This window comes from Papio anubis, chromosome 8 (genome assembly GCF_008728515.1).
Source record: "Papio anubis isolate 15944 chromosome 8, Panubis1.0, whole genome shotgun sequence".
NCBI lineage: Eukaryota > Metazoa > Chordata > Mammalia > Primates > Cercopithecidae > Papio > Papio anubis.
Window position 1 is genome coordinate 5,725,615 of NC_044983.1, and position 24,283 is coordinate 5,749,897.

Here is a 24,283-nt window from a genome sequence, read left to right on the forward strand (position 1 = left end):
GAGTGGCATGGTCATGGTTTGTATTTACAATTCAAATGTGCAAATGTGGCTTTGTTCATTGAAAACTAGTTTCACCTTACCCTGTATAGATTGGTGGTGGTATTTAAAATGTTCCTTATCAGATTAACTCAGCTTCTTTTGACAAATGTTCATTCTGTCAATGTGCTGTCTTTCATTGTCTGCCTGAACAAGTTCATGTCTAAATGTAGATGGTGGCATGAGACAGGGTAAAAGTAGACTCATGGGCACTCCCCAGATGGGTGACTGGGGGTTTCTGAGTCTAACGGCTCTCAGTCTGCTCACATCTCATATTGGGCATCCTGAAATCATTTAATTTATCTGTACCTTCTTGAGTCACACTTACGGTACCTGCAGTTTCTCTTGGTGTCTTCAGGCTCCCTCCCCTCTGCTCCTCTCCTTGCCAGGGCCAGAAGGGCATCCGTGCTCCATCTTTGCTCAGGGACCCATCGCTTCCCTTTATCGTTTCTGGGATATTATTTGAAAACTACTCTTCAATCTTTGATATTTTGACATGATATGTAAAGAAAACCATTTAGGATCCAGAAAATCATTTGAGGTCAACCAACTCGGGCTTTAGATTTCTCCTTAGAGAGACGGGCAGCTGAATTTAGACATTTTTATTTTTTTTAATTTTTTGGTAGTATGCATGTCTGAGTCAAAGCACACCATGGATCCTTTGGTGGGAGCCCATGTTGGCTTCTGATTTAAAATGAAAATTTTAAAGATTTAGTTGTAAAATCTTTAAAATATCATAGCATTCTACTTTTTCAAAAGATAATTAACTAGCAAATGGCAAAAACCTTAAGTATATCTACCCTGCATCTAAAACTTCTGACATTTTCCCTTATATCACACATTTTGTTTCCTTTTATATATTACATCAGTGTATGAAAAGCATCACAGATCATCACAAATCATTTCTTTCTACACCACGTACACACACAAATGGAAAAGGGGTGTTGAAAGCATACCGCTCAGAAGGATAAGAAATTTCCCTTTATGGCCAGAGCCGAGTGCAGCTGAGAAACGCAAGACCCAGGCCCCGCAGCAGCAGGCGGACGAGGCGGAACACCGAGCGCAGGGCCTGCAGCGGGGGCTGGACCTGGACCGCGAGCGCGAGCGGCGCGAGAAAGCTGAAGGTGATGGGGCCGCCCTCAACCGACGCACCCAGCTCGTTGAGGAGGAGTCGGATAGGGCTCAGGAACGACTGGCCACGGCCCTGCAGAAGCTGGAGGAGGCGGAAAAGGCTGCAGATGAGAGTGAGAGGAATGAAGGTGATAGAAACCGGGCCATGAAGGATGAGGAGAAGATGGAAATTCAGGAGCTGCAGCTCAAAGAGGCCAAGCACACTGCGGAAGAGGCTGACCGCAGACACGAGGAGGTAGCTCGTAAGCTGGTCATCCTGGAGGGTGAGCTGGAGAGGGCAGAGGAGCGTGCGGAGGTGTCTGAACTAAAATGTGGTGACCTGGAGAAGCACTCAAGAATGTTACTAACAATCCGAAATCTCTGGAGGCTGCGTCTGAAGAGTATTCTGAAAAGGAGGACAAATATGAAGAAGAAATTAAACTTCTGTCTGACAAACTGAAAGAGGCTGAGACCCGTGCTGAATTTGCAGACAGAATGGTTGCAAAACTGGAAAAGACAATTGATGACCTAGAAGAGAAACTTGCCCAGGCCAAAGAAGAGAACGTGGGCTTACATCAGACACTGGATCAGACACTAAACGAACTTAACTGTATATAAGCAAAACAGAAGAGTCTTGTTGCAACAGAAACTGCGGAGCTCCGTGGGTCTTTCTTTTCTCTTGTATGAAGTTGCTTTTGTTATTGCCATCTTCGCTTTGCTGGAAATGTCAAGCAAATTATGAATACATGACCAAATATTTTGTATCGGAGAAGCTTTGAGCACCAGTTAAATCTCATTCCTTCCCTTTTTTTCCCAAATGGCACCAGCTTTTTCAGCTCTTATTTCTTCCTTGAGTTGCATTTATTCCTAAGGTAGGCAGGGTATTTCCTAGTAAGCATATTTTCTTAAGACAGAGGCCATTTGGTTCCTGGGAGAATAGGCAGCCCCACACTTTGAAGAACACAGACCCCAATATCTAGTCGTGGATATAATTAAAATGCTAAAGACCATAACCTTTTGAGTCAACTGTTGGTCAAACTGTAGGGACCATCACATGGGTAGGGATTTTCTATCTGAAGCCAATAAAAGGGCTGGTGGGGGCCAGGGTGGCTACTGTGGGAAGTCATAACCCACAGATAGATTAACCTAAGAATACTGGCCCTTCTCCACACTCCACCATGCAGAACAAACATCCTTTCAAGCAGTCAATGTAGAATGCTTCGGTAATAGTCATAATTACCCACATATAGTAATTAATAGACTGTAATTAATAGATCCATGATGTGATGTTCTTTTGCGTATTTCCTTCATTCTAAAGTTGTTCTCTGGCCGGGCGCGGTGGCTTTCGCCTGTAATTCCAACACTTTGGGAGGCCAGATCACTTGAGGTCAGGAGTTCGAGACCAGCACAGCCAACATGGCGAAACCCTGTCTCTACTAAAAATACAAAAATTATGGTGACACCTGCCTGTAGTCTCATCTACTCGGGAGGCTGAGGCGGGAGGATCACTTGAACTCAGGAAGTGGAGGTTGCAGTGAGCCAAGATTGCACCGCTGCACTCCAGTCTGGTCAACAGAGTGAGACTCCATCTCAAGAAAAAAATAAAAATAAAGTTCTCTGAAGAGCAAATGTCTCATTCCAGTAATGACCCACTCAGCCGGAATATGATGGAGTTCAGTCCAATTCAGGTCAACCATATCCGAAAGACGACGAGTCATTAATAAGTTGAGCAAAAGAGTTTCTATCTATTAGCAGAAAGGGCCTGTCTGGCAGCAGAGATTAAAAATGGGCCCAACTTCATTTCCATACTTCAGGGAATAGCAAATTGAAGATTTACTTATCTAGGACTTGAATTCCTTCTTTGGGACCAAGTTAATAAAACACCAAGAAACTCCTGATTAAACTGGATAATGGAGGATTCTGTAGACAGGGCTGCACGTATCGGCTTTGTTTGACTTCTCTTTTCTCAGTTCACGTCTCAGAGCTGGAACATTCCACATTCCCCAGCAGCGTGTGGGGGCATCTGGCTTATCTGAATCCCTTACCCACCCCACCACCCCACTCCTATTTATTCAGCACCACACTACCCAGGAAATACACTAGCAAATTGTGCAGTGGAATCACATCCACACTTTTCTTTAGATTCTTGCAACTGTGTCATATGTAATAGTATCACTTTTTCTACATTTTGGTCAAATAAATTTTTACATAAACTAAAAAAAAAAAAGAAAAAAATTTCCCTTTATTTTTCTTCTTTAACTGTAAAAAGCTAGACATAAATTGTGATCATTACATGTTAGGTGAATCTGATGTAGATAAAAACTCTTGTTTCTTATAATGTGATTTAAAGTATTCCTAAATTATGTCTGTAATTAATTGTTCCACCTGTAGAATCCATCTGGCAGCATCCCTGGATGATGGGTTGGAGGGTGCTCACCTGTCACCTGCTTCTCCTGCAGAATCATGAGCTGATTGTTTCCACTGCATATGCAATGTCATGAATACCTATACGTCAACTTCAAATGCCAGGTGTTTCTCTGATATAAAATTTTTGTTAGCAGCCAGTTTAGCCATCATCCATATTGACTCCAGGGAAAGAAAAATGCAATTAACCACTCTGCTAAGAAAATTTTACTTTGATTTTATTTAGTTTCTTTTTTTCTTTTTAGGTATGAATAACAACAAAAAATATATACCTTTTGGGAAGGCCGAGTTTAAATAATAGCATCTTCCTAACATGTTTCCGAATTGCCATTAGATAACATCGAGGCTAATAGATTGAACACAGAGAGAAAAATGCATGGTTTCTTTTTGAGGAATGAATTGTGCTATTTAGGAGATGGCACCTTTTCCTGATGAATTAAAGTTAATTATGCATTTGCTAGTCAAAGATTGATGCTTGTGTTGGTCACTTCAATAACATGCCTGAAAAATAACACACATTTTTGGTATTCCTAGAATGAAATCCATGATCTTTTTTTTAATTTTATTTTTCTTTTTTTTTTTTTGAGACATGGTTTCACTCTTGTTTCCCAGGCTAGAGTGCAATGGCATGCTCTCTGCTCACTTCAACCTCCACTTCCCAAGTACGAGTGATTCTCTTGCCTTGGCCTCCCAAGTAGCTAGGATTACATGCATGCACCACCACGCCCAGCTAATTTTGTATTTTTAGTAGAGATAGGGTTTCGTCATGTTGGCCAGGCTGGTTTCAAACTCCTGACCTCAGTTGATCCACCTGCCTCGGCCTCCCAAAGTGCTGGGATTAAAGGTGTGAGCCACCATGCCTGGCTCCATGATAATATTTTGTATGCACTGCTTTAGACTGATGGGGATGGTTGGAAACTTGAAAGAATGTATTCATTTAGATACGTTATTATTTATAATGTGCGGGGGTCTGTCCTGCAGACCCCAGTTGCACGACGGATGACACACGTACTCAGACACCAATACTGAGTGAAAGAGTGGGCCAGGGGGCTGCTGGCACTAGGGGCCAAAGAGAGTTTGCTGTCCCTCCAAGCTGGCAATGGTCACATTTATTTAGTACAGATTTAATTAACAAAGTCTTTGAGTCAACACACCTGTGGATAATTAACCTGGTTGCCCTGCCACAGATAGAGCCATCCTGCCCACAAATGATCAAAGGTTGATTTTAGGACCACATGAGTTAAACAAGCTATTTAGATAAACTACTCTACATTCCTTTGTATCCGCACCCTAAGCTCTTTGGCTTCTGAAAAGAGACTCTGGTTGCCTTCAGCCAAACTATCTGACGCTATGCAAACCCCCACCCCGGCCTTCCAGGAAGGTTTGCTCCTTTCTAGTCCTATAATTTCTTCTGCCACTCTGACAGATCGTCCACAATAATCCCTTTTGTGTTTTTTTCTGAAATGTTTGAGGCACTAGATGACATGTAAAGAAAAAAGGCTTATGTGTGAAAAACATGTAAATTAGATTTTTGTTTTAAATTTTATTTACTTTTTTGAATGAATACTTTCACATGGTTCAAGACTTCTAAGACTAAAAGTCTTCCTTCCAGTATTAGTTCCCATCCACAAAATTCCTTTCCTGAAGGCTACTAACAATCAGATGTCTTATGCATGCAGTAACAAGTTTACATATATAGTTCATATTATATGGTATATGATTACACATATACTTAATATATATATGTAATTTTCCCTTGTTTACAAAAATTATAACACTCATCTGGATTCTTTTTTCACTGAGTAATTTTGGAGATGGTTTCATTGAAGTGTGGAAACCTTCCTCATTCTTCTCTAGAGGAGCATAATACCTCCTTAGATGGGTATCCTCTGTGTATGCAGATCTTGATTTTCTATCTTCTGCTTTTGGAAATAATGCTGCAAAAAAAATAACCGTGCACCCATGTGTTTTCTCCACACATTTTCAATGATTGCTGCCTAATTAGACACTTTCACACTGTCATCTATGAAATGAGTGTATTAATACCCACTTTGCAAGTTTTTTTGTGAACCTAAAACAAAATGTCTAGGAAGTTTATGGTTATGAAATAATAAATAGTACCCGTTATATACTCTGGAGAATATTTTAACAAATTTATTTTTATTTCCTGACATCTGAACATACCTAAGTCTTTATGATAATAATTAAAGCAGAAGTTGAGATGTTTAAGAACTTGAGTCTGCTCTGGACTCCGTGTTGCTGAGCACTGCCCTGCAGAAAGGAAACTTTATCCACAGGATGTTTAAGGTGTGATCTTGTGTCCAGGAAAGCTCACTTTCATTTTGCTTATATGGCATCATTAACTTCCAAGTTAACTTGATTCCTGACTTTTTTTTTTTTCCCCCTGTTTTTGAGTCAATTAAAGGTTTCCCTACTGCACATATGATTCTCAATATTTTGGAAATCAGTGTTTCTAAAGTTAGTCTTTGCTCTTCTGAAAATGAAGATAGCTAGATAGGAAATAGCAATTGGAGCTTTTAAAATTAGAAATACCTTAGAGAAGTTGGTAATCATCCACACGAGATCATAGATATTAAATGACGTATTAAACTTCTGTTTTATTTTCAATTTGAGTTAAGGTGGTATAAAGTTAGTATCACATCAAGAGATAACTTGCAGAGATAAATTAATTGGGAAAGATTGCTAATACAAACCAATATTTTTCAGACTTTCCTTAGTGCTAATAACCAGCTAGTGTAAAAATAAATACAAATGAAAAAAATTAAATTCCCCAGTACAGTGAAATACTCCTCCACTGCCTCTTAGAATATTTTCTTCAGAAAGCTGTAACTGCAAGTTCTTTCTCTGCCCATTTGAATTGTAAATTTGTAGAACAGCCTCTTTCCTGTTTTACACCCCAGGAATGCCTTGTCAAGGACCTGAATGCTTTTTCTTTAAGAATAATTATCAAGAAAGACACAGTCCCTGTTTCCCAGTTTCTGTAGGAGACTAACTTCTATGGGCACCTGAATCCAAGTTACAAAACTACCTTCTGTTTTAAAAATACAGGAAGTTTATTTTTTCTTTTGATAAAGCCAATTTTAGCTTCCACAGAAAGGTGACTACAGTTACCTGGGGAATCTAGGATGAACTTTGTGTGACAAAATATGCTGTTAAATCCAGCATTTATCATGAGAATATATATGTAATATGAGTTTTGTTTAGCTGTATAAAAGGTTGATATTTCTTCCTGTCTTTACACTCTCTTTTTGAACTACCTATGATGCAAATCAAATTCTGGTTTAATATTTATTTAATAAGACAATTTTTTTTTCTTTGTGCAGTGAGTATTTTTGGGGTGGAAGATTTTGTTTTTATTTATATTCCTTCCTAGTTTAGTAATTAGAAGTATTAAGGATTAATAGAAACATAGCAGGACGAGCGGCAGACAAAACCCCTCAGACACCGAGTTGTAGAAGGAAGGGCTTTATTCAGCTGGGAGCATCGGCAAGCTACTGCCTTAAAATCCAAGCTCCCCAAGGGCACAATTTCTGTCCCTTTTAAGGGTTCACAACACTAAAGATTTCACATGAAAGCGTCGTGATTGATTTGAGCAAGCAGGGGGTACGTGACAGGGGCTGCATGCACCAGTGGTCAGAGAGAAACAGAACAGGGTGGGGAATTTCACAGTGTTCTTCTGTACAATGTCTGCAATCTATGAATAACATCGGTTTCTGAGTTATGAGTTGATTTTTAACTACTGGGTTTAGGCCAGGCAGGCCCAGGCCTGGTTTTGGGCCTGGCACCATGCTGCCTGTCTTTGGTTTTACTTCCTTGTTTTTTTCTTAAAACAGGTACTGAGTATAAAAACAATATAAAACAATATGAGAGGGTCTCTCTCTTTCCTCATTAGGATTTTACCATTACTGTTACATTTTAAATTTTGTGGGGTTTTTTTTTTTTCAATCCAAAAGTCAATTCTTCAAGTTCATGTTTTTCTAGTTTATTAATGCAAGAAAATCAACTTAATCCTAAAAATCACTGGGAGACAGTATATAATCATTCCTTTTATTGTGAGTTAAAACTGAAAGCCATAAAATGGTTTCATGGTGTTTGATATTCCCTTAATCAATGAAGAGATTGGAGCTTAAGAAGTTTTATTTTATGTGTAAAAGTTACATAATTTTCCTCATGAAAAATGAAAAGCACTAGATATGTAAGATAAATTACATGCACATTTTAAGACCTTTATTGGTAAATATTTCCCCATTACTCTCCAAATATTTACACCAATTACAAGCTTGATACTTATTTGTGAGTTTCTATTTTCCTAAAATTTCACCAAAGCTACATATTAATTTTTAAAAATATATAATTTTATTTATATATTTTATTACCTGTTTAACTCTTGGGTTTTTTTTTTTGGATTGGGATATTTGTACTTGTGATATAATATTCTACTCAATATTAATGATTTTGATTTGTTAATATTTTATATGAAGAATTTGCACCTATGTTCTAGGACAGTTTGGACTTCAGGTTTTTTTCTCATCCTTATGAATTTCTGATATCAAGGTTATGCTGTCCTCGATAATAAGTCCTCTTTTATGATATTTGGAAGCAAAGTCATAAACTTCGTATTATTTTTCTTATGTGCATGGGAGAATTCACCTGTGACCTAGATTCTACCAGTAACAGTTTACTATAATCTTTCTATGATGTGACTATCTATAGAGCTATTTTTACCTTCTGACTGCCCATTGTTAGAAATGCTTGTTCCTCAGTGCTGCAAAGAAATAGCACTTGAACATAAATTTAATTTTCTCAGCAAGGCAATTTTTACTTCTATAGAAGGGTGTGAGTCATGAATGGAGTAATGGCGAGAGCACACCTGAATGGGGGAGGGGAAGGAGCTCTTATTCCTGACACAGGTAGCCCCTACTGCTGTGTCATTCCCCTGTTAGCGAGGGTTGGACTGCACAGTCTAAGCTAATTCTGACTGGCTATTTTAAAAAGAGCAAGGGTATGAGCCAGAGTGGCGGGGTGAGTAGTTTGGCAGGAAGGAAGGTTAGGCACAGGTAACCGAAGGTGACAGGTCAGAGCAGGGGACCGGTGTGACTCAGGTCAAAGCAGGTGACCAGGATGAGTCAGGATGGAGCAGGTGACCAGGGAACAGATGTGAACTACTGATTAGGACTGGTGGAAAAGTTGTTTAGTGAAACTAGAAGCAAGGGGTGTGAAGAGAACCAGGAAGTTAAAGTTTAAAATGGAGAATCAAAGAATAGGAGAGCGGAACATGCTGACGTACTGATTCTTTGAAGAGAAACTTGGGGTTCATTATATTTAACAATCCTCCAACTTGAATTTTTATAGTTTTTTCTCTTCCAACTTCCTTACCATGTCTTCGCTTAGTTGTTCTGCTTGATTCCCTAAAAGAAAAAGCTTCTCTGAATAAGTTGGAGGAGACTGAAGGTGGGTTTTTGTAAGTGCTGCCTCTAGGAATCTGTACACCAGCCCTCGGATGCGTGGTATGACACAACACCCGACAAGAATAAGTACACCTACTACAGTTGCAAGAGAAGGAAGACTTGAGGCTATAATTCCTTTCCATTTACCGAACCATTTTTCTAGCCACCTTGTAAAGGGATCATTTACCCCTGAGTTTTTGGCTACCTCATTGGACAGAGCAGTTGGACCTTGCAATGCCTTTGTTATTACTTCTATCGGGGTGGTATTGTTTGAGATGAAGGTACAATATTGAGTTTTAATCATGACCCAAACTCTTCCTCTTTCCACTAATATCATGTCTAAGGCTATTCTATCTTTCCAAGCCATCTGGCTAGTAGCCCCTAATTGCTCAGCTGTTCCTTTAACAGCATCTCTAGTGTAGTTAATAAACTGCTGTTGGTTATAATAGTTGTAATTTATCCAATTTACATTTTTATTAACTGTCACTCACCAAAATATCTACCCATATCCTGCAGCTTTTTGATCTCCAGATTTAAATTTATCTGGTCCTCTTCGTGGGACTACAATTGCATCTAAATAGACATGGGCATCGAAAGACCCATAAGGAGCTTCTCTTGCTTTATGATGTTGTATTTTTCCTTCCTCTGGTTGATGAAATGCAAGGGTGGAAGGGATAGCCAATTGGACTAGAGCACAAAAGCCACTCCAGTTACTTGGCACAGTGTCCAGTAAAGGTCCACCACAATACCACCACACATCTGCTCAGGATGAACAAGGGCTGACTAGTAAGCTCTTGAAAAGCTTTAAGTTAACTGCATCCCTTCAGATCCCCAAGGAATGCTACAATTTCCTCCTTGTCATGAGAAACATGAAGTGAACTTAGTGTCAGGAGACAGAGACTGGACGGCCCTCAGGGGCTGACCTGCAGGGTGTTGAATTTTGGGATATAGCAGACAGCTTGGCATGACCTGTTACCCTAGGCTGTGGAATCCTGGAAAAGAGTTACCATACAGCCCACGCATGGTCAACTGGAGGACCATCCTAGTGGAAAGGGGACAATCTGGGCCTCTGGCCTGCCATGCACACAAGCATAACAATTGCTCTTTTTTTTCAAATGTGCAGATGGAATATTTAATCCATGCCAACCAGGCATTTGCATCTTGATATCCTGTTTCTATTGTTAAACTTTCTTTTAAATCATTTACTTCTACAGTGTCTACTTTGGTCCTATCATTGGGTGTGGGAGGGATGACAGTTTGATCAGAAGAAGGTCCAAACAGACAAGAGGGGGAAGGGGATGAAGAGGGCGAGGGATTAATAAAACACATTTCGAAAGGTATGAGGTATGTGCCAGCCAAGTTAGCTCCTCTGCGATAGAAGCAACCTAAAGTGGAGTCAGGATCGGTAGCGGTAGAGGTAAGAATAGAGAGCCGCACCGGATTGCATTGGTACTGTTGATAATTAGAGGGAACACTTTCTTTGGTGAAACAGAGGTATGGTTTCAGAGAGGTGCAGCCCTATGAGGAAGTCTGCCCTTGTTCCTCAGTGATCCAAAGGACATTGTCCCAGGAGGGATAGTGCCATCCTGGAAACTTGTCCTTGTTTAGTTTCCAAAATGTGAGAAATGTAGGGGACTCGGTTTCCATTAAGCAAGGGTTACAGATGTCAGAAATGACTTTGGAAGGACAGAGATATTTTTCTAAGGAGGTCAGTTGCCTTTGGTTTTGGAGATCCCTGCAAGGTATGGCGAGACAGGCATCAAATGTGATTGAGGAAAAGGTGACCTGGTTACATGAAGAATGAGGTGGTCAGCAGTAGAGCAAGGAAAGAAGAAAGAGTAATAAAATAAATGAAGGAGGGTTAAACTTTTCTTAGCTTTAGTTTGATAGGGTTTTCCCCTGAGACTATGGCCCATGACTCTGGAGGGACCAGCACTTTCTTGACTTGAGTGTGATGGGCCCATCCTTTCTCTGTTGTCCAGACTGCAGTTTCAGTAGTTAGGAGCACTAAGTAAGGTCCTTCCCAGGCTGGTTCAAGCTTTTCCTCTTTCCAGCTTTTGATGAGGACGTGATCCCTAAGTTGATGGTGATGCACTGGCAACTCCTGTGCTAAGAGGCCTCTAGTTTTCAGAGAAGAGAAAGTAGAAGATAGACCAAGTATACAATTTTTAAGAAACTGATCTTTTGTTTTGAAGGCAGGAATGTCAGCAGTAGAGTGTAAGTAAAGCAACCCATAGAGCATCTCGTAAGGGGAAAGACCAATATCTTTCCATGGGGCAGTTCGGATTCTCAACAGGGCAATAGGAAGGCATTTGGTCCATGGTAACCGAGTCTCTAGAACTAATTTGGTTAAGTGGTTCTTAACAGTCTGATTCATTCTTTCTACTCTCCCTGATTAAAGTGAGTGCCAGGGAATATGGTATTCCCATCTAATGTCTAATGTTTGGGATAGCTTTTGAATGATGTGTGCAGTGAAATGAGTTCCATTGTCAGAGTCAATATTTTCTATTACTCCAAACCTGGGTACTCTATTTTCAATTAGGTCCTTGACTATATTATTGGCTGTTGCATTTGAAAAGGGTTAGCTTCAACCCAGTGAGTGAGGTTATCTATTATCACTAGTAAGTATTTTAGATGACCTATTGGAAGCATTTCTGTGTTGTCAACTGGATACTTTGGAATGGCCTTAAGCCTGGATTCCTTCCCCCAGGGGGTAATATTTTCATAGTTTGTTAGTTTTCTTACATACTAAGCAACTATCTGTAACTCGTTTGGCCAGGGTATAAATTCCTATGTACCCATAAACTCTGAGAACTGCATCACACATGGCCTGGGGCCCCCAATGGGTCCCTTGATGTAGCTGGAATAAGATTTCCCCCATTTTTAGACAACATTTCTCTCTGGTCTGGCAATATCCATTTTTCTTCTGAATTCTCTTTAGCACATATTTTATTAGTTTTTATTTTTCAGTGAAAGAGAAAATGGGGATTATGGTAAGAGGAGGAAGGTAGGAAGTTAAGTGGAAAATAGGCATTTTCTAGGATGCAGCAGCCTGTTTGACTATCTGATCTGCTAGGTAATTTCTTGGACTTTCAAAAGAAAGGCTTTTCTGGTGTCCAGGAACATGGACAATAGCTGTTTCTTCGGGCAACTGAAGATTATTCAATACTTGGGTGATTAGCTCCTTGTGAACAAGGTCTTGACCTTTACTATTAATGAGACCTTGTTCAGTCCAAATTTTTCCAAATGTATGAGCCACTCCAAAGGTGTACTTAAGATTGGTATAGATGTTTCCTTCCTGGTTCTACAAGTACTTTAAGGCTTGGCTGAGTGCAAACAGCTCAAAAGTTTGGGCAGACCAATTATTAGGCGATTTTCTCGACCCTTTCTTTAAGAGTTTCTCCATCAATTACTGAATTCCCATTGTGTCTTTTCCCCTCAATCACCCAGGAAGAACCATCTATAAATAAGTGTCATCCCATCCTAAAGGGAGTTCCTCCTACATCTAGTTGGGCCTTTGTGTGACAATCAATTAAGTCTAAACATGTGTGTTCCCTCTTTAGATTGGAATCCCCCCTTAGGAAACCTGCTTGATTAAGCTCATTATCAGTGGTCAATGTTAAATCATCTTTTTCTAACAAAATAGCCTCATATTTTAAGATTCTTGAGTCTGTGAGCCACCTCCCTGCTTTCTGGTTTAAGATAGTTCTAACTTGGTGAAGCGTGCTTACTGTCAATTTTCCTCCAAAGGTTAACTTTCTATTTTCTTTGACCAATACTGTTGTAACTGCAATATTGAGGCCATCCACAAGTAACTGGGTCTAAGACTTGAAAGGAAGGCCACCTCCTGTCGATGACCCCCGTATTCTTGAGTAAGCATTCCCAACTTTACTCCATTGTTCACATTCACAAAAAGGTGGAATGACTTCCCAAGGAAAGATAAGGCTAAAACGGGCAGTTATAAGTCTTTCTTTCAGCTCTTCAACCTGATCAACTTCCTCAGAAGTCCACAGGAGGTGGTCAGGCTTCTCCTGGGCAAGTTTTTGATATAACAGTTTACTGTGTAGTGCATATGAGTCCCTCCATAAGCGGTAATATCCAACTAACCCTCAATATTTCCTGAGTTCTTGTTTGAGGCAAGGGTGGGGACAGGATTCCCTCAACTTGTTCCAGCCCTGTTCTTTGCTTGTCTGCACTTATTAAGTGGCCTAAATATCTAACTTCGGGCTCTACACACTGAAGCTTTCCTTTTGAGACTTGTAGCCCTTCAGATTGCAGATGGTTAAGAATATGTATAGAGAAATCAGTTACCTTCTTTGTATCTTCACCAGGTACAAGAAGATCATCCCATACTGGAGCAAGCATATTTGTTTTGGGATGACAACTTTTTCTAGTACTTGTTGAAAAATTTGGCCAAAAAGATTAGGGGAGTCTGTGAACCCTTGGGGCAAGACTGTCCATTGATATTGTTGTTTCTGCCCTGAATGGGGATCCTCCCACTCAAAAGCGAATATATCTGGGCTATCTTCAGCCAGGGGACACGCCCAAAAAGCATCCTTTAAATCTACTGCAGTAAACCATTGATGATCATATGGAATCTTACTGAGAATGGAGTAAGAATTGGGGATGATGTGGTGGGTAGTCTCTCGATTGAGAGCTCTAAGGTCCTATACCAGTCGGTTGACCTGTCTGATTTCTTGACTGGCAGTATTGGGGTGTTATAAGGAGACATACAGGACTCGAGAAGCCCATCTTTAATAAGACCCTCAATTATAGGTTTCAACCCTATCCTACCCTCTAGGAGAATGGGGTATTGCTTGCTTCTTACTACTTCTCCAGGGGTTTTTAGCTTGATGTGGATTGGAGGGACTCGGAGTTTCCCTCGGTTCCCTTCTTTGAACCAGATGTTAGGATTAATATATCTTTCGTCTGCAGTGGTGAGTTGGTTTAATGAGGTGAGGAATCCTCTTGGGCTGACCTGTAGGCCTATGCCTAATTTTAACATGAGATCTCTCCCCCAATAAGTTCTTGCTTCAGGGATTAACAAAAACTGAATATGAGCTCATTGATCCTGGTATCTAACTTCTGTATTCTCTAAAATTCTTGCTTTAAATCCTTCTCCTTTTACCCCAGAGACTAACAGTTCTTCTGAAGAACAGGCAATATTAGAAGGAGTGAAGCAAACAGAGGAACAGACCACCCTGGAGTCCATTGAAAAGGTGACAGGCTCATGTTTAGGTCCCACTTCTAAATTTATCAAGGGCTCCTGGTGGGACTCAAGATAAAAGAGACAGAGCCCCCGACGCCCCTATTCTTCTTTAAAAGTCATGAGTGGAAGGGTTTCTCTCTCCTTTTTAAATTTGGGACATTGTCTCTTGAAGTGACCTGTTCTTCCACATTTGTAGCACATATCTTGCCCTTCCTACCTCTTCGTTCTGGGACTATTTAAATTTGCTCCCCTATACCCTTTGGAGGGCCTGGTAAACAAGGGCCTTGGTCCTCTAGCTGGAGATTTAGGTCCTCTAAAGGAGGGTTTGGACCTTTATGGTCTCTAGCCCCCTGGAAACTCTACTTAGGAGTACATGAGTGTGGAGCCTTCTGCTGAAAAGTGGTTAACATAAGTTCTGTCTTTTGTTTCTGTTTTTCTTCATCCCTCCTTACATATACCTTCTGAACTTCTTTGAGAAGTTCACTTAGGGGATGGTCTTCCCAATTCTCTATTTTTTTGTAGTTTCCTTCTGGCCAACGTTTAGTGACAAATTGGAGTTTTAACATCCCTTGCCCAAGAGGGTCTTCTAAATTGAGGCCTGCATATTGCCTAATTTGCTCCTTCAGGCTGTCTAGGAATCTCATGGATCCTTCATGTTTTTCCTGTTGTATATCAAATGCCTTAGAGAGATTTTGGGTTTGGGGTGCTGACTTCTGAATTCATTTTACTATCATTTCTCTCCAGTCCTGCAGGTTTTCCCAGTGAGTCAGGTTGTTGTCCCACAGGGGATCTTGGACAGGAAATTTTTGGTCTGCAGTAGGAAAGTTTGGACCGGCAGGATGCTCGTGTTCCCAAGCTACCATAGCAGCCCTGTGAATCATACTCCTTTCCTCCTCTGAAAAGAGGATGCCCAAGATGGACATTAACTACCCCCAAATGTGTAACTGAGGTCCTAAAAATTGTGCAATTTGATCTGCCACTCTGTAAGGGTCATCTGATAGTGGCTTAAACTCCTTTTTAAAATTCTGAACTTCTGAATTGGTTAAGGGAGAATTTACAAGCCCCTTACAATGGCTCCCCTGCCTTGAGGCACCTCTTAAAGGGAAGAGGGTCAGAGCTGGCTCTTTAGGTGCAGAGGGAAATGGGAAATTCTGAATATCTTTTTTACATTATTCTACCTCACGCCGGAGAGTGTTATTTTAGAAAGAGGTATTTAGGCTGGGAGGGAGCAGGCTCATGGGATGGCAATTCCCAAGAGTTAGGGCTATAAGAAGGATGGATAACGTGAGCAGAGGAAGGATTTGGAATGGGATCTGAGGTGACAGTGGCTGCCTGAGGGGAAAGACTGGGGACACTGAGCAGGGGGAGATGGTGTAGGGGATCCCATGTCTTGGAGTCTTTAGGCATGGGAACTGGCTCCCCTGACTTTTCATTTTGAGATGCCAGATTGGGTTCTTCCCTAGTTGTTTATAAGGGAAAGAGGAGGACAGGTCCCTGCCTCTCTCCAACAAAGAGCATAGTCCAGTTCTTCTTGAGAAACTGGACTTTTATCATTAATATGTTGAATTAGAAGCTGACGCATTGCATCCTCATTCAACCCAAACCTTGGCCAGAAGATTGAGGGTTTGAGGGATGGGTTCCAAATAAAACAGCAATATTTTGTCATTTGTTGCTCTTTATGTTTAGTCCTTTCATTATCCTTCCAGTATTTTAACATGAGACCTAGGTGAGTATCAAGGGGAATATCTTTATTACCATCTTTATCCTTCTTGCTCCCTATCTTGCTTGGGGTATTTCCCATCTTTGGGGTGAGGCTCAATTTCCCTTACCGGAAATGTCTCACCTTTTGGGTCAAGGCTCAATTTGCCTTACCAGAAACGTCTCACTTTTGGGGGTAAGGCTCAATTTCCCTGATACTTTCAACCTCCAAGATATCCTAACCAAGGAATGCTTCACCACCCCCATACCTGCCATGGTTTTCTTACCTTGGTCCCGACCACCAAAGAAGTTACTTTGCCAGCTCCTGTGGCTTTTCCTTCCTTGGTCTGTGTGCAGAGTCACCTGATCACTGCAGTATGTGAGGATCCTTTCCCCAGGTCACTGGCTGGTTTCTTTCCACATTGCTGAGACTCCAGGTTTATTCATCACACCAGGTGGGTCTTAGTTCCTCACCCCTGAGGCTGCTGGAATGAGGCAGTGGGGTGCCTCCTCATGAGAGAGGATCGGAGACTGCCCCCAGAGGAGAATGGGCTCCCCATATGGGCCACCAAACTGTTAGAAATGCTTGTTCCTCAGTGTCACAAAGGAATAGCCCTCAAACATAAATTTAATTTTTTCAGCAAGGCAATTTTTACTTCTATAGAAGGGTGCAACTCACAAATGGAGTAATGGTGAGAGCACACCTGGACAGGGGAGGGGAAGGAGTTCTTATTCCTGACACAGGTAGCCCCTACTGCTGTGTCATTCCTCTATTTGCTAGGGTTGGACTGCACAGTCTAATTCTGACTGGCTATTTTAAAGAGAGCAGGGTTATGAGCCAGAGTGGCAGAGTGAGCAGTTTGGTGGGAAGGACAGTTAGGAACAGGTAACCAAAGATGACTTAGGTCAGAGCAGGTGACCAGGATGAGTCAGGATGGAGCAGGTGACCAGGGAACAGATGTGAACTACTGATTAGGACTGGTGGAAAAGTTGTTTACTTAAACTAAAACAAGGGGCTGAAGAGAACCAGGAAATTAGACTTTAAAATGGAGAATCCAAGAATAAGAGAACTGAACATACTGACATAGTGATTCTTTGAAGAGAAACTTGGGGTTCACTATATTTAACACCATCTTTTTAATAATTTCTAGGTAAATTACAAATATTAGTACACTCTGCTCTCAATTTTTCAGCATTCATTTTATTAAAGTTCTCTTTTTTCTTTTTTCTGTGTAAAAACATGCATACAAACAAATGCTGTTATCTTAAGTATACATTTGCCAAGCATTTGCAAACACGTTTACCTCTATAATCCAAACTCCTATCAAGACATACACCATAACCATAACTTCAGAAAGTTTCCTCATGTCTCTTCTGTGTAAATATCTACTATCACTCTCCAAAGGCAACTGCTCTTCTGATGAGTTTTCTGCCACAAATTAGCTTTGCTGTTGGAAAATCATATAAATTAGCTTTGCTGTTGGAAAATCATATAAATAAAATCATGCGGAGGGCAGTCTTTTGTGCAAGGATCCTTCAGTTTAGCATGATGTTTTTGAGCTTCTTCCATGGTGGCTTTGTTACTGTTGCTGTTTTGAGTTGTTTCCATTGCATGCATATATCAGTTTGTCATATATTCTCATACTGACGGACATCTGCAGTGTTACCACTATTCTTCTATTATGAATAAAGCTACTGTGCAGATTGTTGTGTAAGTCTCTGTGTGGACTTATGTATTTTATTCATATAATTGTGTTTTGGATCTCCCCAATTATTCCAAGCTTTTGCATGGATTTGAATACTTGCTCCATATACAGTGATTTAACTCTGGCAATTAGTGGGGGAAGGGAAGGAATGTGGTTCCAAGGGAGGTGTTACCTGTTTTCTGTGCGTGTGAAATAAGGTTTCTTCTTGGAAGTTAGTTGCTAATTGGAGCACTCACCTACCTGTTAATCCTTCCTGGCTGTCCCCAGTGCTTTAAACTTAGCGTAAATGGGCCAGACAACCACTGCCTGGCTTATGCAAAGGAGAAATAACCAAACCAGCTATTCTAAATTTCTTTCCAGTTAATCACATGGGGAAGAGCCTGGGTACCCTCTCTCCCTTCCACATCCATGAATCTTACTTAGCTGGAAGTTTTCTAGAACCTCTCTTCTTCCCATAGATTTCTGCTACCTATCTTTTGATAGGTAGTTCCCAGTAGGTCTTGCTTTGTAAGTGATTCCATCCATTTAAAAACAAATCTAAGACCTTGTTTTTACTTTGAAGAAATACATTTGGGGACATAATTGCTTATATTTTGCTTCAGTAAGGGAGGTTACAGAAACATAGATGAATATGAATGAACAAGAAATAAAGTCCTTATTCTATATTTGTGGAAACTTTTTAAAAAGTTTTAAAAAGTTTTAGTAGGTCCTCCAATTGTTAAGCTGAGAGTTGGGCATCCTCCAATCATATTTTTTAAACTGTTCACCTAAAATATACTAAAGTATTGCAAAAAGTTTTTATTATTGTTTTACTTTTTAAATAATTCTTTGCTTATTTTTGTTTCTTTTGCTTTGACATTGTTTATAAATGTTGCTTAGTTTTAGTGTCATATAACTATGGGCAGGCATTTTTGAGAGCAGTTAGCAATTTTAAACTATCTACCACTCTATTTCCTCAGATATAGGCAGTTTCACATAGAACTCCAAATATGTAAATTCTACTTTCAGAAAGCAATAGACTCCTGTATTCCCTTATCATTACAAACATGTTAAATTTTTAGACAATTTTTGTGAGAAGCAAAAATATCACAAGCAAAAAATATCACAACTGCTACAGAGATGACCCACATATGCTTATAAATACAAGACATATGGGGGCAGAATCAGCCTTTTAACAATCTGTGTGTGCCAGAGAGAAACCTTTCACTTCAGGCACATACAGGATAAAAGCGTGACTCTTTAAACAAAATGATGGTGAAGCTGTGCTTTACATGCTATATTACTGCATTATAAGAAAATGCACATTCTAAAAACAATGGAATTTCAGAGGGAATTGATGCAGGGCAGGTAGACCCCCGAACTGGGCTCTTCCTGGGACAATTATCAGCTTCACCCAGGAAGGGATTCCAGGGCAAGCTGGTGGTGTCAAACAGCTACTTGTATTGAAGCAGCAGTGCACAGAAGCAGCAGAGGGACTTCTCCTTGCAGAGCAGGGCTACCCCACAGGCAGTGTCCCAGAGTAACAGCTCAGAGGCTATTCTGCCTCATTTTTACCTGCTTTTACTCATATGCAAATTAAGGGGCAGATTATGCAGAAATGTCTAGAAACAGGGTGGTAACTTCCAGGTTGTTAGGTCAGTGCCATGGAAATGGGCGGTAACCTCTGGCTGTTGCCATGGCAATGGTAAACACATGGCACATTGGTGAGCATGTCTTATGGAGAGTTGCTTTAACCTCTCCCCTGTTTTAGCTAGTCCTCAATCTGGTCCAGCGTCAAGCCTCACCTCCAGAGTCAAAGTCACCTCTTATCTCAATCAAGGGAAAAATTTATTAACACGTGCACCATTTATATCTATAAGAGCTCTCAGAGATGAGTAACTCAAAGGCGTAGTTAGGACTTGGGTTGATATAACATCTTAGCAAAAGAACAGGGCATTTTTGAGAAACAGATAAGACAAAGTGAAAAGACATTGAGTTTCTAGTGTGGCAAGTTGTGGGAAGGCACATATATGGGGAAACAAATGGCAGATGAGGGCTGATCAGTAAAGCCTGTTATGTGGATTCCTGTGATGCCATCTCCAGGCTGAGTCTAGAGTGATCTCCAGGAAATAACTTCTATCCTTCCCGGCAGGACACTGATACTTTATAAATTTATGTGCTTATTTTAGGCAAATAGAGGGAAGGCAGAGAGTTTTTTGTTTATCTGCTCATTCTCAGCCGTCTTCAGTTCAAAATAATCTTTATGCCAAAATAACATATTTTGGGGTGACATATTCTTCAATCCTTTACTTGACCCTAAAGGCCTCCTAAGGAGTCTCATCAAGTTTGTCTCTTGCCTCTTCTCGCCTAAGAAAGTGGGGAGTACAGCCATTGGCTCTTATGCTCCATTAATCAATGAGGGCTCCGCTGGGCATAACAGCCCTGCATATTTAGGCTGAGCATGTCTAAAGGTAGTTCCTATGGGTACCCCAGTGGGAGGAAGTGAGAGCTTCACTACATGGGGCCATGGCCTGCCCCTGTCAGTTCCACCAGTGCAAAGCTCAGCGAAACCTGCTGCAATTGGTCAGTGGAGCAGTGGCCAGCACAAGGAGAGGCCAAGGGGATGTGAAGTGCTACACAGAAGATATTAGATGCACTTTTATTCATAGATCTGAAGAGAAAAATCAGTTACCACCTCCATGGGTGCTGAAAAGGCATTTGAAAAGTTTCAAGTTATGATTCTCTTGATAAAAAAAAAACAAAACTCAATAAAATATCTTAAATACACATGCATATGCATGCACCCTTGAGAGCAAAGATTTATCATAGATTTAACAAAAAAAAAATCCACCAGCAAATTGATGGATTTATAACTACTAAAGCCATGAAATAGATAAACCACCCCTGATACCAATAAGATTTTTAACTCTAATGAAAATATCATCAAATATATTATCTAAGAGAAATAACATAGAGGCATAATAATTAGGAAGAAATAGATAAAACTATTATTATTTTTTATAACATGGCTATACTCTGAGAGACACAAAAATAACCAATAATCTAGAAACAAGACAATACAAAAGATAGTAAAATATGAATACACATATATCAACATATAAATATATCAATAGAAATTATACTTAATAACACTTTGGAATACATAATGAAAGAAAAACAGCAATAAAATAAAAACAAATAGAAATATACTTAATAAAAAATGTGCACAATTATATGAAAAAAACGTTTGCCACTCTTGGAACCTAAAAGTTGACCTACACACAGGGAAACACATATCTGTTGTTGAATAGGCATTCTCAGTATTTTATTAAATGATAATTCTTAATTATGTTTATAAATATAAATCATAAGTTGAAATATCAACAGTTTTATCACTTGGAACTAGACAAGTAGAATCTAAAAGTCATGAAATGAAAACAAGATGCATGCAACATAAAAGTGAACAAAGTGAAAAATAGTGAATGAAGTTACTATCCTCCTATCTCCTATGACAGTACAATGTATCATGAAGTCTCTAACAGTTTAGCCCTCTTCCATGAATACACAGATGAAGCTATGAAACCAAATATACTGAAAACTATTAAAGTAAACTTGAATAAATACCGTAGTTTAGAATGTGGTAAAAGTGCTTTCTCAACAAAGGAGGAGGAGGAGACAGTGGATTTAGTTCGAGTGTCTGTATACCCCTCACCATCCACATCCACCATAATGCCATCATCCCACATTACTGTGGTACAGTCATCAAAACTGATAAATCAACATTGGTATATTTCTATTAACGGAACTCCGGACTTTATTTAGATTTCACCAATTTTTCCACTAATATCCTTTCTGTTCAAAAATACATTTCTGGCTACCACATTGCGTTGAGTCATCCTGTCTACTTAGTCTTACCTGATTTGTTATAGTGTCAGTCTTCCTGTTTCTCTGTCTTTTTTTTTTTTTAAACAATTTGGAGGGATATTGGCCAGGTCTATAGAATTTTCCTCCATTCACGTGTGCCTGATGCCTTTCTCATAATGAGACAGGAGTTTTGCAGCAGGAGACCTCAGGGCTGAACTCCCTCTGATCACGTGGTATCAAGTTTACAAGGTCTCTATTGTAAAGTCAGTGTTTCCCTTGCCATACTGCGTTCTTTAAAAGTAAGTCACCAAGTATGAGCCACATTCAAAGGAGGGGATTTGAACTCCACCTCCTAGAGGGAGTTGTTTAACAATATGATTTAGAAGTCTTTTGTAAGGACAGGTTGTGTTTTTCCTCCAGTTATTTATTGATCTTTTATTTATATCAGCAGGAACTTCATTTTATGCAATGGGATATCCATCTGACATAGAAAAATAAGACCAGATCAAAATGTATACTCTAACTCAGACGAAGGTTTAAATGTAAAAATGAAAATTTACTGTAAGTTAATATGGGCTAATTCTTGTATAATGGCAAAGTGGCAAAGGCTTTTTGAAGTATAAAAATGTAAATGGTGTTAAAAAAAAATGTATAATTTTGGCTGGGCACAGTGGCTCACACCTATAATCCCAGCACTTTGGGAGGCCAAGGCGGGCTGATTGCCTGAACTCAGGAGTTCACAACCAGCCTGGACAACATGGTGAAACCCCGTCTCTATTAAAATACAAAAAATTAGCTGGGCATGGTGGTAGGCATTTGCAGTCCCAGCTACTTGGGAGGCTGAGGCAGGAGAATTGCTTGAGCCCAGGAGGCAGAGGTTGCAGTGAGCTGAGATTGTGCTATTGCACTCCAGCCACCTGGGTGACAGATTGAGACTCTATCTCAAAAAAAAAAAAAAAAAAAGTGTAATTTCACAATGTACAAAAAAGATTAAGAAGCTAGGATTGACAAAAATACCATATGCAAAGTCTAAAACCATAGTACAAGCTAGGGATATATATGCACCAGCCTTATACATAAATGTCTCATCTTCCTAATGTATATTAATGCCTTTTAGATACAAAGAAGTGAAAGCAAAATATTATAGAAAAAATGGCAATAAGCCTAAGCAAATATTTTACAGAGAAAATGTTGCTTAAATGTATGAAAATTTGCTTATATTCTGGATGTCAGAAATCCCTAATGAAACTACAGTGAGCTCCTATTTTCCAACTATTGAATTAACTAAAATTGAAAATTTGACAATGGACATTGTTATCAAGGGTCCACAGAAGTAAGCACTCTCCTGCATTTGCATTAGGAGTGCAAATTTTTCTACAGCATATGTGAAGAAATTCATTAATATGAATGGAAATAGGCTGGGCAATACTGCTTCACACCTGAAATCCCAGCACTTTGGAGACAAGGCAGGTGGATCAACTGAGGTCAGGAGTTCAGGACTAGTCTGGCCTGCATGTTGAAACCCCGTCTCTACTAAAAATACAAAAATTAGCTGGGTGTGGTGGTGCATGCCTATAATCCCAGCTACTTGGGAGGCTGAGGCAGGAGAATTGTTTGAACCCGGGAGGCAGAGGTTGCAGCAAGCCAGGCTTGCACCACTATACTCCAGCCTAGGTGACAGAGCGAGACACTGTCTCAAAGGAAAAAATAAAAAAATGAAATAAAGAATGTGTTTATCCTTCAGCACAGTGATCCCTCTTCTAGGAATTTATTCTACAGATATACATTTACAAATACAAAGGCAACTACTAAACAAGTTTGACTAATGCAGCATTTCTGTTATTAAAAAATAAAGGATTTATGATAACACAATTCTGATATATTTTATAATTCATACCAAAAATACAGTTCATAAACCATAATACAAAGTAGGTTTTATGTCAGGCTTGTTAATATTTCATTTTAGTTTCTGTAATTTCACTGACATTTTTGCCAGCCTTATCTATTGAGAACTGAGAGAGCTTTGTGTAAATCTCTTGCTAAACTAATGGTTTATGCTTCTAGAGGATGGAAATGCAATAGATTTTTTAAATACTTCAGTGACTACTAAATTATCTTATTAGTTTAAAAACCTGTGAGATATTTTGAATTTCTATATACTAACATGCAATGTGTTTTCTATCTTTCTTACTGATTTTCATCATTTTATGAGAAGAGGCTTTTGTGATGGTTAACTTTATGTGAAAACTTGGCAAGGCCATATGCCCAGTTGTTTGGTCAAGCACTAGTCCAGACGTTGCCGTGAAGGTATTTTTAAAATGTGATTAACACTTAAAATGAGTTGACTTTAAACAAAGCAGATTCTCTTCCGTAACACAGATAAACCTTTAGTTGAAGTCCTTAGCAGACTGACATTTCCCGCAAAAGAAGGAATTCAACCTCCAGGTCGCAACATAGAAATCCCACCTGAGTTTCCATTCTTGGGACTTGAGAGCACATCATTCCTTACCTGAATTTCCAATCTGCTGGTTTGCCCTGGGGATTTCAGATTTGCCACCTCACATTCACATGAGCTCATACATCTCTGTGTGTGTGTGTGTGTGTGTTTGTGTGTGTATGTGTAAGAGACTAATACTAATACAGCCCTCTTGACCTTTCTAATTTAAAGGAAATGGTTGAAACCTTTTATTAAAAATTAACTTGCAATCATATTCTTACATTGTTTTCTATTTTGAAACATTCAATTAGTCCCTTCCTAAGGTGACATTTTGTTTCAATATCATCTTTGA

General features: G+C 39.7%; 1 pseudogene; it reads left to right on the plus strand.

Moving 5' to 3' along the window:
- Positions 1-868: 868 nt before the first annotated feature.
- LOC101025872 lies at positions 869-2,535 on the plus strand (annotated as a pseudogene).
- Positions 2,536-24,283: the final 21,748 nt, after the last annotated feature.